This window comes from Tiliqua scincoides, chromosome 11 (genome assembly GCF_035046505.1).
Source record: "Tiliqua scincoides isolate rTilSci1 chromosome 11, rTilSci1.hap2, whole genome shotgun sequence".
Classification (NCBI taxonomy): domain Eukaryota; kingdom Metazoa; phylum Chordata; class Lepidosauria; order Squamata; family Scincidae; genus Tiliqua; species Tiliqua scincoides.
This window is the reverse complement of record NC_089831.1, coordinates 9606641-9624140: the sequence shown is the minus strand read 5'-3', so window position 1 is coordinate 9624140 and position 17500 is coordinate 9606641. Positions and strand designations below refer to the sequence as shown.

At 47.3% G+C, this 17500-nt stretch overlaps 3 pseudogenes; 1 reads left to right on the top strand and 2 right to left on the bottom strand.

Moving 5' to 3' along the window:
- The first annotated feature begins 573 nt into the window (after positions 1–573).
- LOC136662789 (5S ribosomal RNA) lies at positions 574–696 on the top strand (annotated as a pseudogene).
- Positions 697–8039: 7343 nt separating this feature from the next.
- Positions 8040–8162, bottom strand: LOC136662744 (5S ribosomal RNA; annotated as a pseudogene).
- A 181-nt stretch (positions 8163–8343) lies between these two features.
- LOC136662831 (5S ribosomal RNA) lies at positions 8344–8463 on the bottom strand (annotated as a pseudogene).
- Positions 8464–17500: the final 9037 nt, after the last annotated feature.

Here is a 17500-nt window from a genome sequence, read left to right as displayed (position 1 = left end):
AAAATGAAGGCACCTGACCAAGTAGCTCCAGCTGACAGCCTTCTGGACTGTGAACCAGCAATCTGCCTAGCAAAGGGACAATCAGCTAGTAGTGGTGACAACATTGGTGTCGCTAGGGGTGTGCAGGTCTCACTAGGTGATGCATGTGGCGGGGGTGTGACATGACTACTGGTCATTTAAAAATAATAAATCTTGGTATTTTCGAATAATACCTTCATGTTATATATCAATCAATGTGTAATTTCATGCAGAATGCAATGAAATAAACCATGTTGAAATTCCTCTATTCCATCCAAAGTTATAGCCAAAGAACCAGCAGGGGTGGAACAATGGTTCATCACAATGCCCACTGCCCAGGGTACATGCTCAATCTTGTCTGATCTTGGAAGCTCAGCAGGGTCAGGCCTGGTTAGTGCTTGGATGGGAGACCACCTGGGAATACCAGTTGCTGTAGGCTCATACCATGATCTCGGAAGCTAAGCAGGGTCAGGCCTGGTTAGTACTTGGGTGGGAGACCGCGTGGGAATACCGGGTGCTGTAGGCTTATACCCTAGTCTTTCGAGACTGGAGGTTGCCAACCATCTCCCTATACTGAACACTATCTCCCGATCTTGTCTGATCTCGGAAGCTAAGCAGGGTCAGGCCTGGTTAGTACTTGGATGGGAGACCGCCTGGGAATACCGGGTGCTGTAGGCTTATACCATAGTCTTTCGAGACTGAAGGTTGCCAGCCAACTGCATGGGAGGAGGTCCAACGTAGGGGCGATGCACTGGTCTCTCGCAAACCATAGTGACGTCACTGGGCGACCATGTCGTTTTAAACCAAACTTGAATGAAAGCAGCACCCAGCAATCTTCAGAAAAGCCAAGCCAAAAAAAAAAAAAAATGGTTTGTGCTAGGAAAGGGTTAAATGCACCCCCTTCCCAAAAAAAAAATCATGCACACAAAATATTTTTTTAAAACTTTCAGATGAGAAGTACTCAGGCTGAAGAGAAATCCATCATCCTAATGCCCAAAACTAAGCTGCTGAGAAACCAAAGGAAATGAATCCATATAGTGGATCATTAACCATGTGTGTAGCAGTGCACCCAGAATTAATAGATGTGATGTCAGGCCTTGGGACTGTTCTCAGTCTTTTCCTCCCATCTGATGGGGGGAAGATGTATGGAAGCACTTACTGGTCTTTTTCAGTCACTAGTCCCCCAAGATCCTCCTCTAAAAGCAGAGCTCCTCCATTTCCCCCTAAGAATATTTGCTGGTTTGTAACACAGCCTTGCTTCTAATGCACTCACTGTCTCTTAGACAATGTCATTGTTAAAAGCCCAACCTGTGTCTGACTTCTACAAAACAAACAAAAGATATGATTTCATTTTAAGGCTGGAGAATCTGAGTAAAAATGGATATGATGTATATATCTCTGGAATCATGAGAAGCTGTCACACTGAGTAAAGTCATTGGTTCATCTAGCTCAGGAGTGTCCAAAGTTTTTGGCAGGAGGGCCACATCATCTCCCTGACACTGTGTCAGGGGCTGGCGAAAAAAAAATTAATTTACATTTAAAATTTAAATACATTTACATAAGTTTACATAAATGAATATATTAAAGATGAACTTATATGAATGAAAGAAGGTCTTGCAATAGCTTAGGGCCTATAAAAGGCCGTGCACAAAGCAAGGCTGGCCTTTCCTTTGCTGCTGCTGCTGCATCACAGATGTGAGACAGCAAGCAGTGGAGGGAGCCCTCATCCCACAGCTCATGCGAGAGGTCAAACAGTCACCTTCATGCTGAGAGCAGTTGTGTCGGGCCAGTGCGGGCTTCAACAAATCTCCGGAGGGCCAGAGGCTCATTGGAGACTGGGGGTTCCCTGAGGGCCGCATTGAGAGGCCTTGAGGGCCGCAAGTGGCCCCAGGGCCGGGGTTTGGGCACCCCTGATCTAGCTCACTAGATGGAAGGTCTTCAGGGTTTCAGGTGGGTCTTTTGCAGCCCTACATGGTGATTCCAAGAGTCCCGAGTCCTTCTGCTTGTGACAGCTATCCCCATTGGTCCCTAGAGATGGCCCCCAAAAAGCTGGTGGATAGGGGCAATCTTCTAACTAACAGCCCAGTCCTGAGCTTCCTGGTGCCCACAGGTGCCCAGCAGCACCAAAGCAGCTACTACTATACCCAGCAGGGGCTGAGAAACAGCTGGAGTTCTCCTCGGGGGAAGGGGACTGTCATTCCCTTCCCCCGGGGAAAGCCCAAGCCCCACAGTGGGGCTTCTCAAGTCTGCACTGGCTATTTTGCAGAGCTTTGCTGGTCCCCCCCCTCACCCTGGTTCCACCCTGCCCCCACCCTCCAGAAGCCGCGCTGCTGCCCAGTGGTTGCATTCATCCCTGGCAGCGGTGCATCCTCCTTCTGCCAGTTCTGGGTCCAGTGCCTTATGATTGGTGCAGGCCCAGTTCCGCTGCTCTTTACTCTTCAGGTGCAGTAAACAGGCTTGACGGCAAGTTTACAGCATGTTTACTGCATCCAGTATTTGCATTGGGTTCAGCACCGGAGCGGGCTGAGTTTAGGATTGGGCCCTAAGGGTCCGATCCTGTTGGGCCTGGGGCTGGCAATTCACTAGCACCGCTGGCCCAACTGTCACAAAAAGTGTCGTAAGGCGCTTTTGCGCTGGAGGTACAGGTGCATCTCTGGTGCCGAGCCCTGTGGCAGTCAACGTGGAGCCATGGCGCTGAAGGACACATGGAAATGGCACTCAGTTGTACGTTTTGCCACTGATTGGCAGCAGGGTGTTTCAGGGTGGGGGAGGGAGCAGAACTGGGTGGAGGGAGGGCAGAGGGAGAGGAGGAATGGGTCCAGGGGTGGTGGAGATGATAGCAGGCTCTGCTGCCATATCCAACCCTTTTCCTGTCCTGGAAGACCCGACACAGGTCTCCTTGATTCTGCACCCACTCAATAGCAGGCATAAGAGACCCATTGGGGCTGCCTGTCCACTTCACTGGGTAAGGCAGCATAACCTGGTGCAGCTTCTCTGGCTCCATTAAATGCATTGGTAGCCATTGCAACTGTTACCCTGCACATGCCTGATCTTGGAAGCTAAGCAGGGTCAGGCCTGGTTAGTGCTTGGATGGGAGACCGCCTGGGAATACCAGGTGCTGTAGGCTTATACCATAGTCTTTCGAGACGGAAGGTTGCCAACCATCTCCCTATACTGAATACTATCTCCCGATCTTGTCTGATCTCGGAAGCTAAGCAGGGTCAGGCCTGGTTAGTACTCGGATGGGAGACCGCCTGGAAATACCGGGTGCTGTAGGCTTATACCATGATCTCGGAAGCTAAGCAGAGTCAGGCCTGGTTAGTACCTGGATGGGAGACCGCCTGGGAATACCGGGTGCTGTAGGCTTATACCATAGTCTTTCCAGACTGAAGGTTGCCAACCAGTCCAGTCCTTGGTGCATTGCATCCCAATGGCCCATTGCAGCCATTTGGTGCCACTGTATCCCTGGGCACTACAGAAGGATTGGGCTGCCTGGCCTCCCATGTTGCCAACGTATTCATGGGTGTTGAATCATATTCGAGGGGGGGCATTTATGTGATTTCCAGGGGTGGGGTGAATGTCAAGTGAATATACTGGCAGGCACACTTCTAATGGTTGCAGGCGGGCACAATTATTATTATTATTATTATTATTATTATTATTATTATTATTATTATTATTATTATTGTTGTTGTTGTTGTTGTTGTTGTTGTTGTTGTTGTTTGTTTGTTTGTTTGTTTGTTTGTTTGTTTGTTTGTTTGTTTGTTTGTTTGTTTGTTTGTTTGTTTGTTTGTCCTGTTCATCCTGATGCTACACCAACTCTCCAAAAGTCCTGGGATATGAAGCTTCTCAGTACATCATATTCATATTTAAATTTGGGTGCCATAGAAAATGATATTTCCCAGGGACCCCGATGCTTGGGATACTATTGTGAGCCTGCCCAGCGATGTTCCAGACACAGAGATCCCTGGAACGTGTGGGAAGGGAAGAAGGGAGGCCTCACAGTTTAAAAGGAAGAAAGAATGGGGTGGTGCTGATTGACGTACGTGTAAGTTGTGTGTCTGTGTGTTGGCTTTGTTTGAAGAAATACGGAAGAGAAAGTTTGTACTCTGAGCCAGGCAATTAGTGAGATTGGCAACATGCCCATAGCAAATACCTTGCAGAAGACAATTAAAAGTTTGGAGCGAGTGTAAGACCCAACAGAACGCACTTCACTCAAGAGACTCAAGCAAATAGCTCCGCCTCATTTGGAGTAAGTGCTCTTGACTTTGATAGTATTTTCAGCTCTGATCTCTCCTGCTCCCCGTCTTTACAAACACTCTCAGATCTCATTTAGAAGCTGTTTACATTTGGGAGCTAGCGACCAAACTGACAATTTCAATAATTATCGCTATTCAATGGACGTATTGATTAGCGACTGCCAGTGACTCTGAGATTTTCTCTTCTCGCCCAGATGCGGGGGATAGAATTAAAGCCTTTCGTTCTCAATTCGAGGAAGAATAAGAAGGCATAATTAAACTACAACCTCATGTCTAAGGGAAAAAAATCTAACTAAAGGCTGCAAGGGGCACCAAGTGTTGATTTCCCCCCCCCCACTGATGAAAGATAGATTCCCCATTGGTTGAACTCTCTCTCAGTGGCATACCTGAAGGGGGGGCAGGTGGGACAAAAGCCCCAGGCACCAGGCTGGGGGGTGGTGGTGCCGTGCCACCATCCACCCCTCCTGCGGCGCCCCCCGCCCCGTAGCACTCAGGCGCCCAGGGGCTTTTGGTCGGACATGTTCTGAGGACCAGAGAAGCAACACACTGCCTCCCTGACCCTCAGAAGGCCCTGCAAAGACCTTGGAGGGCTGAAAAACATCACTTCTAGTTTCACAAACTGGAAGTTATGTTTTTAAGCCTCCGGAAGTCCTTCTGAGGACTGGGGAGGCTACCCTGGCCCTCAGAATGCCTTCAGAGGGCATAAAAAGTCACATCCATTTTCCTCTGTGAAACTGGAAGTGATGTTTTTGACCCTCCAAGGCCTTTTCAAAGCTTTGAAGTGTTTGGGAGTGTATGTGGGGGCCTCCCTGGGCCTCTGGAAGGGAGGCTGGGGGTGGCAGCCTGCTGGTGGGATGTGGCAATTTGGCCGGGGGGGCAGCCTGTGATTGTGGCCCCTGGCAGTACCAGGGCCAAGATCACCACTGCTCTCTCTCTCTCTCTCTCTCTCTCCCTCTGTTAGTTTTATTTTAAAAAGCGGCATCTTGCATGTTATCTTCCCTGATAAATTCTGTATTTATACTTATAGTACAGGACAGTGATTTTCAGCCTTTTTCAGCTCATGGCACACTGATAAGGTACTGAAATAGTCAAGGCACACCATCAGTTTTTTGACAATTGACAAGGCACACCATGCTGTTGGTGGGGGGGGCTCACATCCCCCAAAGGCCCTACTAATAAACAACCCTGCCCCAAACTCCTGCGGCACACCTGCAGCCCATTCACAACACACCGGTGTGCCATGGCACAGTGGTTGAAAACGGTTGCTCTAGGAGAAATGCAACAAATTGTCTTGAGAACATCTTGCACATTTTGCAAGGAAAATCTTTGCCTGTTGACAAATGATGCTCGAAAAATGGTAGGTCAGAATGGCAGGGCAAAGAGTGGCCAATGTTTGGAAGGCTGCAAGAATTGGGAGAGGGGCGTACGATGTTGCTCTCACAAACAACTAGTGGTGAAAAGGCAGACTGGGATGGGGCCACAGTTGGTTCAGTGGGAGGCTTACAGTAGATGGATCATTTGCCCCAGGTGGTAGACTCCGTAGTAACCAGCCCCTGGAGACTCAGATTACAGCTGTCACCCCCCCCCAGTGGTGTTCCTTCCTCAGCCTAACCAGCCATTGTGTTCATTTGTGTAATAGAAAAATGTGTGCTTGTGTTGCTAGGCAACCCAGCTGGTTGGTGTCGCATTCAGACTCTTCTCCTGTTGGCAGCAGGACCTCCAAGAAGGATGGAACATAAAAAGAAACAGGGAAGGTGTACGGGGGAGAAGGTCGAGAGATTGCTTTGCCAGGGCAGGAAAAGGAAGGGATGAGGAAGAGCAGGCACTGAACCAAGAAAGAGTAGTCAAAGACATCTCCACACTCCGCTTGTGAATGCCCAAGAGGTTGACCATTATTGGGAACAGTTTGATGGTCTGCGGTCTCCAAACCACAGCCCACGGGGTGCCTGACGACCACGTCCAGGTGTGGCGCGGCAGTGTCCAAGACTTACTGTCCTGGCGTGAAGTGACCCGTTTTCATGCTGCAGATTTGCAGAACCTCGTGCCAAGGAGATGTTTCCACTGCCAATTCCTGCTTCCTGCTACCCCATGAAGCTCCGTGCCCCAATTTCCCAGAAGAATTGCATCCCAGTGCAAGGCTCTGCAAACTCACAGTGTGAACATTGATGGCTTTGTGCTGGAACAGTAAGGCTTTGGCACCACTGCACCACACTCGAATGCAATCATCAGGCGCACTGGATAAGCCCCGCGGGCTGGAGTCTGGAGGCCCCTGGTCTAGATCAGCCATTCTCAACCTTTTTTTGGGGGGGGGGGGGGGGAAGAGGGACTATGGCCCCTTAGGGCTTTTCTCATGATTCAGGACTCTCCTGTAAAAAAAAAAAAAAAAGGATACAACACAAACAGAGAAACATAAAATCATTTATATTTACTTTTCAGTCTGTGGCCCCCTTTCAATGTGCCAGAGGATGATGTGGCTCCTACTGAGAATGGCTGTTCTAGATCAGGAGTCTCTAAACTTTTAGGCCAGAGGGCCACATCAAATATCTGGCATGGTGTTGAGGACTGGAAAAATAAATAATTGTTTATAAAATTTAAATAAATACATTAGAAAGCCTCAGAAAGCCTAAGGAAAACAGGAAGTGATGTTCTTAGGACTTCAGAAGGCATTCTGATGGGTGGCGCATGGCCTCTCCGGCCCTCAAAACACCCTCCAGTTGCAACTGGAGCACAGCTCTGGTCACATTCGGTTGAGCGAGCCAGAAGCTTGTAGGGGACCAGAGGCTTGCCGTGGGCCGGACAGAGGCTTGTCGCATGCAGCGTCTGGCCCCTGGGCTAGGGTTTGGAGACCCCTGCTCTAGATGATCCATTGCTCCGATCTTGGAAGAAACATCTCGTGCTCAAGGGTATGAGATTTCTGCAAACCCAGCAAGGTGAGGAAAATGGTTCCCTCATAATAATACTTTAAAAAAAAATATTTTAATCTCACTTTAGAGTGTGTTAACTCCCTAAATGAGGAGGAATAATGCAAATTGGGAGCCAGCAACAGAAAGAACATTGTGGACTGCTACAGAAGACAGAGATGTTGCTTTTTTACAGTGTAATATACAATTACCTTTTCTTATCCAGGGGTGGGGAGGGTGGCAGTGATGTTGGAGCTGTTGGCAGGCCAGATGATAGCACAGGTGTGATTGACTGACGTTTCGAGAGGGTTGCGTGCTACTCTTCTGCTGAGGAACTCTGCCCAGCCACGAGAGAAACCAGTGGTCTCATTCAGTAAAAGAGACTGTATCAATCTGCTTCCTTGCACACCAGTCTGAAAATGCAGCATCACCAGCGAAGGGTTTTCATGGCTAGATGCCATCTGTGCCATTGTCTACTGGGGGGAGAGGAGGGTCATTCGTGGGGTTGACAGCTGGATCGAGATTTTTTGGGGTATGTTTGTTTCGAGTTCATCTCTAACAGTACAATTTGTTCCTTAACATTAATCCACCAAAACCTCTCAGAGCCTAGCTGCACGTTCTGGGAGAATAATTTCCAGCACTGCCATGCGCAGGACTGTGGAATCCTGGGTATTTGTAGCTTTTCCAGAGCACTCCAAGCAGTAGCAAGTTTCTCTCAGGGCTGCAATTGACATCAAGTTGGCCAACTGCTTCACAGTTGATTTTAAAACCAAACGTATTTCATCATCGTGCTGAAGAAGCTCCTTTTGGGCTTTCAGTCATGGTTGGCTGGCAACCTTCAGTCTCGAAAGACTATGGTCTAAGCCTACAGCACCCGGTATTCCCAGGCGGTCTCCCATCCAAGTACGAACCAGGCCTGACCCTGCTTAGCTTCCGAGATCAGACGAGATCGGGAGATAGTGTTCAGTATAGGGAGATGGTTGGCAACCTTCAGTCTCAAAAGACTATGGTATAAGCTTACAGCACCCGGTATTCCCAGGTGGTCTCCCATCCAAGTACTAACCAGGCCTGACCCTGCTTAGCTTCTGAGATCAGGCGAGATCGGGAGATAGTGTTCAGTATAGGGAGATGGTTGGCAACCTTCAGTCTCGAAAGACTATGGTAGAAGCCTACAGCACCTGGTATTCCCAGGCGGTCTCCCATCCAAGTACTAACCAGGCCTGACCCTGCTTAGCTTCCGAGATCAGATGAGATCGTGCAACTGCAGGGTGTGTCTGTCTTTGAACCACCCTGACAGGGCTAGCCCCTCCATGAGGCCAACTGAAATAGTTGCCTTAGGCAGCAGGTTGGTGGGGGGCAGTGAAGTCACCAGTGCATCACCCCATGATGGACCTCCTTCCATGCAGTGGGCGGGGCAATGCCCTGGGCGGTGGGTGCACCATTGCCCTGCCCCCACTGGCATTCAAGCGCCCTACAGGTAGACCACAGCTATGATACATCTGCAAGAGGGATCTGAAGGCCTTAGGAGTGGACCTCAACAGGTGGGAAACCCTGGCCTCCGAGCGACCCACTTGGAGGCAGGCTGTGCAGCATGGCCTTTCCCAGTTTGAAGAGACACTTGGCCAACAGACTGAGGCAAAGAGGAAAAGAAGGAAGGCCCATAGCCAAGGAGACAGACCAGGGATAGACTGCACTTGCTCCCAGTGTGGAAGAGATTGCCACTCCCGAATCGGCCTTTTCAGCCACACTAGATGCTGTTCCAGAACCACCATTCAGAGCACGACACCGTAGTCTTTCAAGACTGAAGGTTGCCAACAACAGTGGGAACCTGCTGCAAATACTACCTCCCCACCAACAAAGCACCCATTACCACCTCCACTTATCTTCCTCCTGCTTGCTAGACTTGAAAAGGAGGAGGAAACCAAGGAAGGATAGGAAGAGTTAAAGGGTAAGAGAGTTGAAGATGCTGTAGGCTACTACTCTCCTCTACTCTCCACGACACAGACCCTTTCACTCTGTTCCCCTCTTCCTTTCTAAATCCAGGAAGAGGAAGAGTGACAGAGAAGGATGAATGCAGATGGGCTGCTGTTGCCTCCCCCCCATCCACTCCCTAAGGCAGCCATTTTCGACCACTGTACCATGGCACACTTCTGTGCCGTGGATGGTCTGCCAGTGTGCCACAGGAATTTGGGGGAGGAACATTTGTTAGTAGGGCCACTGTCAGTGCAGTGTGCCTTGTCAATTGTCAAAAAACCAATGGTGTGCCTTGGCAATTTTAGTACCTTGTCAGTGTGCCGCGAGACGAAAAAGATTGGAAATTGCTGCCCTAAGGTGACCATCTCAGCTGGGCTTATGCTGGGCCAGCCCTGTAAAAATGTATACACATAAGAACATAACATAAGAACATAAGAACAGCCCCACTGGATCAGGCCATAGGCCCATCTAGTCCAGCTACCTGTATCTCACAGGGGTCCACCAAATGCCCCAGGGAGCACACCAGATAACAAGAGACCTCACCCTGGTGCCCTCCCTTGCATCTGGCCTTCTGACATAGCCCATTTCTAAAATCAGGAGGTTGCACATACACATCATGGCTTGTACCCCGTAATGGATTTTTCCTCCAGAAACTTGTCCAATCCCTTTTTAAAGGCATCCAGGCCAGATGCCGTCACCACATCCTGTGGCAAGGAGTTCCACAGACCAACCACACGCTGTGTAAAGAAATATTTTCTCTTGTCTGTTCTAACTCTCCCAACATTCAATTTTAGTGGATGTCCCCTGGTTCTGGTTTAGACTAGCATTTAGACTAGCCAGGCGTTATAATAGCAGATGTCACGTTCTTGTTAGAAGCCAAGCTGAATCAAGGGTAGGAATTAGTGACATTTATGATGACAGGCGTATGTGCCAATTTTGTGCTTATGTGGTCTGCAGGCACCTGGCTAGAGATCCCAAACCAGTAGTCAGATGAAACTGTCTTTGTTTGCTGAAACAGATTTGCAATTTGAAAACAGAGAACAAGGTATTCATTTCTTTTTTGATTGGGACTTTGCCTTTTAATCAAAATGATCCCCACGGTGGCTTATGACAACAATACAAAACAACCCAGGAGCATCTTATATGCTTCTGGACAAAGTCTCACTTCACCACAGACAGCTAGTAGGTGAATCAGAGTTCTTTTCAGGTGGAGACGGGGAGGCAAGGCAAGCTCCCTGCAGCTGTTCCATTCCATGGATGTCAAGTTCATGGATAAAGAGAGCTCACTGCATTATTTCCTCATAGTATGGACATTAAAAAAAAAAAAAGAATATTAAGAAGATCATTGCTGGACCACGTCATAGTCTGTCTAGACCAGCATCCTGTTTGTAACAGTGGTATATGACAATTATAATGCAGCAACTGTTACCTTGCAGATGCCTGTTCTTGTCTGGTCTCAGAAGCTAAGCAGGGTCAGGCCTGGTTAGTACTTGGATGGGAGACCGCCTGGGAATACTGGGTGCTGTAGGCTTATACCATAGTCTTTTGAGACTGAAGGTTGCCAACCATCTCCCTATACTGAACACTATCTCCCGATCTTGTCTGATCTCGGAAGCTAAGCAGTGTCAGGCCTGGTTAGTACTTGGATGGGAGACTGCCTGGGAATACTGGGTGCTGCAGGCTTCTACCATAGTCTTTCAAGACTGAAGGTTGCCAACCTGTAGCAGTGCAATGCTACTTAGGAAGCAGTCCAAGACCCCAGGAGTCAAGGCTGCTTGGTGTGGCACAGAAGCCGGAGCGAAGAATGAAAACGACAGAAAGGTGTGGAAAATAGATCCAGGAGGAAGGCTGCTGAGATCAGCCTTCCCTGGCTTTTATTCACTCTCAAGATGATCAAAACAGGCCGAGGTTACTGTCAGTGAAAGATCACGCTAGCTACAGCTTCAGTGGACAACACATACCTTAGATAAGAAAACGCGTCTTTAGAACACTATCCTCCCATCCTGTTTACAGTACCAAGTAATGAATCAGAAGGCTGCAGCTTCTACTTAACAAGAACAGGGCAGGGGTTTTCCGATGTGTCAGAATGCCAGCGCAGGTGTGCCTGGACTGTTGCCATGTTCACTAAAAGCCTAATATTCTATGCATTTTCCTACACCAACCATTTATATGACAGAGGTTCTCAAACCTCCTGGGAGTCTGAGAACTGACCGCAAGTGTTCGCAGTGGTCGGGACATGGAAGGATGTGCCCCTGCAGTGCTGCAGTGATCGTGGTGCCATGGGCACCCAGAGTCTTGCCACCCTACCTGAGAGGGTCTGGCAGCCTTGGAGAGGGTCCAGGAGGCCTGCAACCCCCACTGCGACCTGCAGATAGGAGCAAGATGAAGCTTGGGGGAGACCCACAGAGGGAACTGCAGGCCTCCTGGACCCTCTCCAAGGCTGCCAGACCCTCTCAGGTAGGGTGGCAAGACTGGGTGCTTGCAGCACTTGTGATTGCTGAGACGCTGCTGGGGCGCCCATCCCTGGATCACTCCCTTTAAGGGGAAATTACCGGTTTTTGGTTCCAATGGTGGGTCCCGACCCACTGCTGAGCAGCACTGGTCTATGACGCATTTCCATGAAGCAGGCAAGCAGAGGATGAATAAGACTTACCTGTTATTTCTTGCCAGCCCTTCCAATTTCCTAGATGGATTCCAGCTCTGCCCGCCCTCCCATTCTCTGCAGCCCCTCCTGGCACCAGCTGCATCACCCTCCTTGATGCATCCAAACGTACCTATTTGCAACGTGCACTTTGAACCCGAACTGCAGAGGGATGGAGTCATCGTGGGGGTCAGAGCAGTGAACCAAGTTGCAAGAGCAGTGGCCCCTGGTGACTCATCATCCCTGCTCTAAGGTTACTCATATGATTAAGTACCTGGCAAACCTTTCCTCGACCTGAAAAGACAAAGCGGTCTAAGGAAAATAAAAGCATGGAACTTCCAAATGCTTAATACCTATAGATCAGCAGCACCGCACATGGTTTGAAAGCACTCTCAGGCCCAGATTTCTAACTGGAGAGTCCAAAATGTCATCTATGACTATTTTGGGTGTATTGACTGGATAGCAGAGTGAACCATCTCAGAGTGCCTCCAATTTGGTTAAAAATTATCATGAGACAGTTTTCCAAAAGAATATAGATTTTATTAAGTAGGAAAACAAGGAAAGGCAAAGTTTTCTTGTAAGATTAGTTGCACAGAATCTTAAATGGACACACAATCTGACTCAGAATAAGAGACAGAGGCAGTGGCATAGCTAATGATTGCATAGCCCGGTGCCAAGCTCAAAATGTTGCCCCGGAAGTGATGTCACAACCGAAAGTGACATCATGTCCGTGTTTTTTAAAAGTAGAAAATTGGGAGGAACCCACCTTCTCTCCCCCCCCCCCCGCAGCTCACCACCCACTTGCTCTGCTGCCTACCCCCAGTCAGTGGCATAGCTAAGGCATCTATCTGCTACCGGGGGTCAAAGAAGATTTTGTAGCTCCCCCTCCATGTCAAAATCAGATTTAATTAATTAAGCAAATAAATAAAAAGTTATTGGTTCCATGCTGTATCATTATAACATTTCATTGGCACTCAGAGCACTCAGTCTCATAGGTTAGTTTTGAGTTAAGCAAATCCACTTTTTGTTCCATAAAGGCAGTTGTGTTTTCATTTTTGAGTTAATTGACCATCACTTTTGACAGAATACAGATATTCCAGTGCAGTTTGCTTCACTGTATTCTACATTAAATTACCTTTCCAATGATATATAACATGATGGTATTATTCACACATACTAAGATATTCACAATTTTGGTCACTAGTGTCGAGCTCAGCTTGTTGCCCCCCCTACAGCTTGATGCCCTGTGCAACTACCACCCCCCTGCACCCCCATAGCTACGCCACTGAACAGAGGGCACAATCCTAACCCACTTTCCAGCGCTGACATAAGGACGATGCACCTCCGAGGTAACAAACATACCCTTACTTTGAGGAGGCCTCCATGAGTATCCTCCTAACTGCAGGATACAGCACACGTCCCATTGGCACTGCTAAGCCTATGCTGGAATGTTGGTTAGGATTTGGGCCACAGAGAGCTTGTATTTAGTGCGCATTTGGCTTCAAAATGGTCCTTTAGTTTACTGGAACTATTCATTCAAAATATGAAAAATGAATGGAAAATTACTGAACGGGAGGGAGCATGTTGGAATGGATGAATAACATTTGACCCTCCCTCCAAATCTGAATTACTGTTAAAGGTTGCTCTTTTATTATTTGGAGCCATTTGTTGTGAATAATTGGTTAAATTAAATCAGCAATGGGTGGCAGGAAGAAGGAGGCATTATTATTATTCCTGGTCTCTGAAAGTAACTGATTATGTGAGTTAACTTTTGTCGAAGCGCCTTGCAAAAGACCTTCAGCGTGGCTGGTGTCCAGGAATTATCATTGTCATGCAGCACCAATTAGATCTCATTATTATAATTCTCGGATTTTGCTAAACGTTGGAGAAGAAAAAAAAGCCACCAAATGAGATTTTGAAAAATGAATGGAAAGGCAACCATTTTTATTTTTTTTTTACTTCCCTCCCTGCCTGGGAAGGAAATAATTTGTCAAGTACAATTGGGTTGCTCCCTCCAATATACATTTGAGAAGTTATCAAAATATAATGAGTGATTGTGAGCCAAGTCCTGCCTTTCTCTTTTGCAATCTTGGTGATTTGACACACAAGAAATTGGGGGAGGAGGTAGAGGAGGTACATAATTCTGTGAATTCCCATGTGTAGAGGTGAAGGCTTTTTTTTTTTAACAGGCATTTAAATGTATCGGCAGAAGGAGTCAGATGGATGCCAGGAGGTAAAGAGTTCCAATGAGAGGTGGAAGCAAAGGGGGAGGAAGCAATTCATCAGGCAATGTTAAGTTACAGTTTTGGGTTTACAGAGGACAAGGGTACCAAAGGAGACAAGAAAGGAGGACGGGATATAGGGAGAGAGAGAGAGAGAGAGATGAAATATATGTGGGGCTTCACTATATACGAGGGATCCATTCTTGAACCCATCACGGATAATGAAACCTGCAATTTTCGGCCCCTTAAGCCCTCTGAAGGTGACCAGAGCTGTGCTTTGGTTGACTCTGGAGGGCTTTATAAAACCCACAGAGGCTGCACTCATCCACCCGCAGCCTCTGTGAGCTTCAGAATAGCCTGTAGAGCTGAAAAAAAAGTGACTTCCAGTTTCCTTAGGAATCTGGAAGTGACATTTTAATGCCTTTGAAGGCCCGGGGATGCCCTCCGGTGGCTTCCCTGAGTCTCAGTATGCCTTAAAAGGCTCTGGGGGACTTACATGGAGCCAGATCCATGGATGTAAAATCTGTGGATAAACAGGCTCCCCCTGTATCAATATCAATAAAATATATTGATATATTTTACATTGATATATTGATATAAATAAAAGATATTTAAATAGAATATAAGAAGAAAGAGGGACCCAAAAGAGCTGCAATTTTCAACCACTGTCTTCTCATGGCTCACTGGCGCTAAAATTTTCTGGGCACATCATCAGTTGACAAGGCCCATCATACTGCTGGCCATAAATGACCCTTCCCGTGCCACGTTTGTGGACCATTCGTGGCACACCAACGTGGAACATCACCTAGGTTGAAAATCACTGCAAATAGATAAAATATATAATCACAGTGAAAAGCGGAGTATGCACACTCAGTTGTGGACGTTTTCTGATCCCAAGCAAACCAGCCTGTCTCTTAGGATTTTTAAAGTTCCTACACAGAGTTCCCTCACTTGAGGACATTCTGGGACCTGAGATAGCATATCAAATGCTGCCCACCTGAAACTGGAAGCCTGCCAACCTCAATTCTTTGCTGTTCATGCTCCTCCACCCACTCTCTAGATCTGCAAAAGAAGAGGGGAATGGAGCAGAAGAGGAAAATATAGGTTGGATTTTGGTATCTATGGGGGGTTTGTTCCTGGAACCCCTACAGACACAGAACCTTCAGATACTGAGATCCACAGATCACCTCTGGATGCAGCCAGAAGTCACGTCTGGGAGGTTCTCCGTGGGTCCTCTTGATGCAGGACGATTTGGGACCTGCAGGTGTCAAATCCTTGGGTTCCAAACCTATGAATGAGAAGGGCCCACTATATGGAGAAGGGGATCTCCACTGCTGCAACCCATTGTGCTGTTTTGCTCCACATTTCGTCTTCTGCTCCTTTCCCCTCTTAATTTTTGAAACCGGGGGGGGGGGGGAGAAGAGGAGAAATGATAGAGGTCACTGCCAGATTCGAGGGGAGGCATGCATTTTAGAGGGGAGATTAGAGGGGAGGCTGAAGTGTACCATAAGGTCCTCAGTTAGTCTTGCCCCTTCCCCAAGCAACTGTGGTTCACCTCTTAACTTGGCCATTCCATTTTTAGCTATCGTGATTAATAGCTATATCTTCCATGCAGTCTACTCATGGCTTCCACAGACACCAGACCCGAACTTTGTAGCCTTGTGCCTGCTAAACACTTACACGGCCTCTACAATATTAATCTATTAAGATGAATAATCTAATTACACCTTTATGGCTTGACATAATTTTGGACTAATTGCTCTATGAGGACCTCAAGTCTGAATGTAGCTGCTACATTTACGATAAATACAAGAGGGATTTTCTATTTTGCGTGTGTGTGTGTTGATTTTAAATGATTTTAGTGTCTTCCGAGGGCCATTAAAACTGTACATCTAAATTAAAGGTTTATCTTCAGTGGCTCGTTTTAAATGTTAAATAACATGTGACCAATTGTTGCTCAGGGCAGCATTTTTTTTTTTAAGTAAGTGTGGAACCAAAGAACTTGAAGGCTATCGTAGAGTATTTCATCCCCCCACCCCCATAAAGTAGAGCTAGAGCACAACCTGATTTCCTAGAGAATTGAACCTTCAGTGTTGGTTTCCAGTAATTTCAGGACTTAAGAAGCTGTCAGTGACAGAAAATATTTATCTTGTTTCGGGATCATTGATGTCGCTGCCATTCTCCTGGAACAGAGGTCCAAAACTGAGAAATGAACCTGGGCAGGAAATTCAGACTTTGTGGACAGTTAGGGCATGGGCAATAGTCCAATCAGAGCTTTGGACAGCTCCATGGGGAGCTAAGAAAGCTCTCTCCATAGGAATCTAAGGAGAGCTCTGATGTTCCACCAAAGGCCTGGAGTTCACTGAAGCTGAAGTTCTGTACAGGATTCCTTGGGAGTAAGGGCTGAATCCTATCCAACTTTCTCACGCTGATGCAGCCATGCCAATGGGGCATGAACTGCATCCTGCAGAAGAGGGGACACACTCATGTGGGCCTCCTCTAGGTAAGGGAACGTTTGTTCCCTTATCAAAGGGCTGCATCACGCCCAAATCAGTGCTAGGCAGTTGGTTTGGACTGGGCCCTAAGTCTCACTGATTTCAATATATCTTATTCCTTAGTACAGTGTTTCTCAAACTGTGGGTAAGGACCCACTAGGTGGGTTGAAAGCCAATTTCAGGTCAGTCCCCATTCATTTCAGTATTTTATCTTTCATATATTAGACTTGATGCTACCATGTGACTGCATTTGGGGAAATGTGACAGACCTGTATTTTTAACAAGCTACTATGTTTATTCTTTTAACAACGATAGCAACTTACTCCTTGGTAAGAGTGAGTAGGATTGCAGCCTAGAATTGCTAAAACTTTCCCTGTTTGATGATGTCACTTCCGGTCATGACATCACTTCTGGTGGGTCCTGACATTCTCATTCTCAAAAGTGGGTCCCGATGCTAAATGTGTGAGAGCCACTTTTTTTGTTAGACTCGCCTAGGATCTCTCTCTCTCTCTCTCTCTCTCTCTCTCTCTCTCTCTCTCTCTCTCTCTCTCTCTCTGTGTGTGTGTGTGTGTGTGTGTGTGTGTGTGTGTGTGTGTGTGTGTGTACACTCATATATGCTACATTTAAAATGGTCAGCTCCAACCATTCCCAAGAGTCCTTCTGCCCTTCTAAGAAGTCTGGATAGACCATGCCATTGTCTTCCAACTGGAGACAATTTCCCCCTTGATCAATTGTTCACACCCTACTGATTGTCTTTGCTTTTCTACTCAGTTTAGTTATGCCAGAGACCAATGCCTGATAACACCAAACCACTCATGTGGCTCAGTTTATGAAAAAAATAAAAAATGTGATGCTGCATTTGAAACCGGCCCTTGATTGCTTTGAATGTGAAGATCTTGAAGTGCTCTGTGAATGAAATATGAGCCAGGAGATGATTACGAGATGTCCGTGTCGGGCCGTGAACTCTGAAGCACCAATTGCCTCGTCCTTT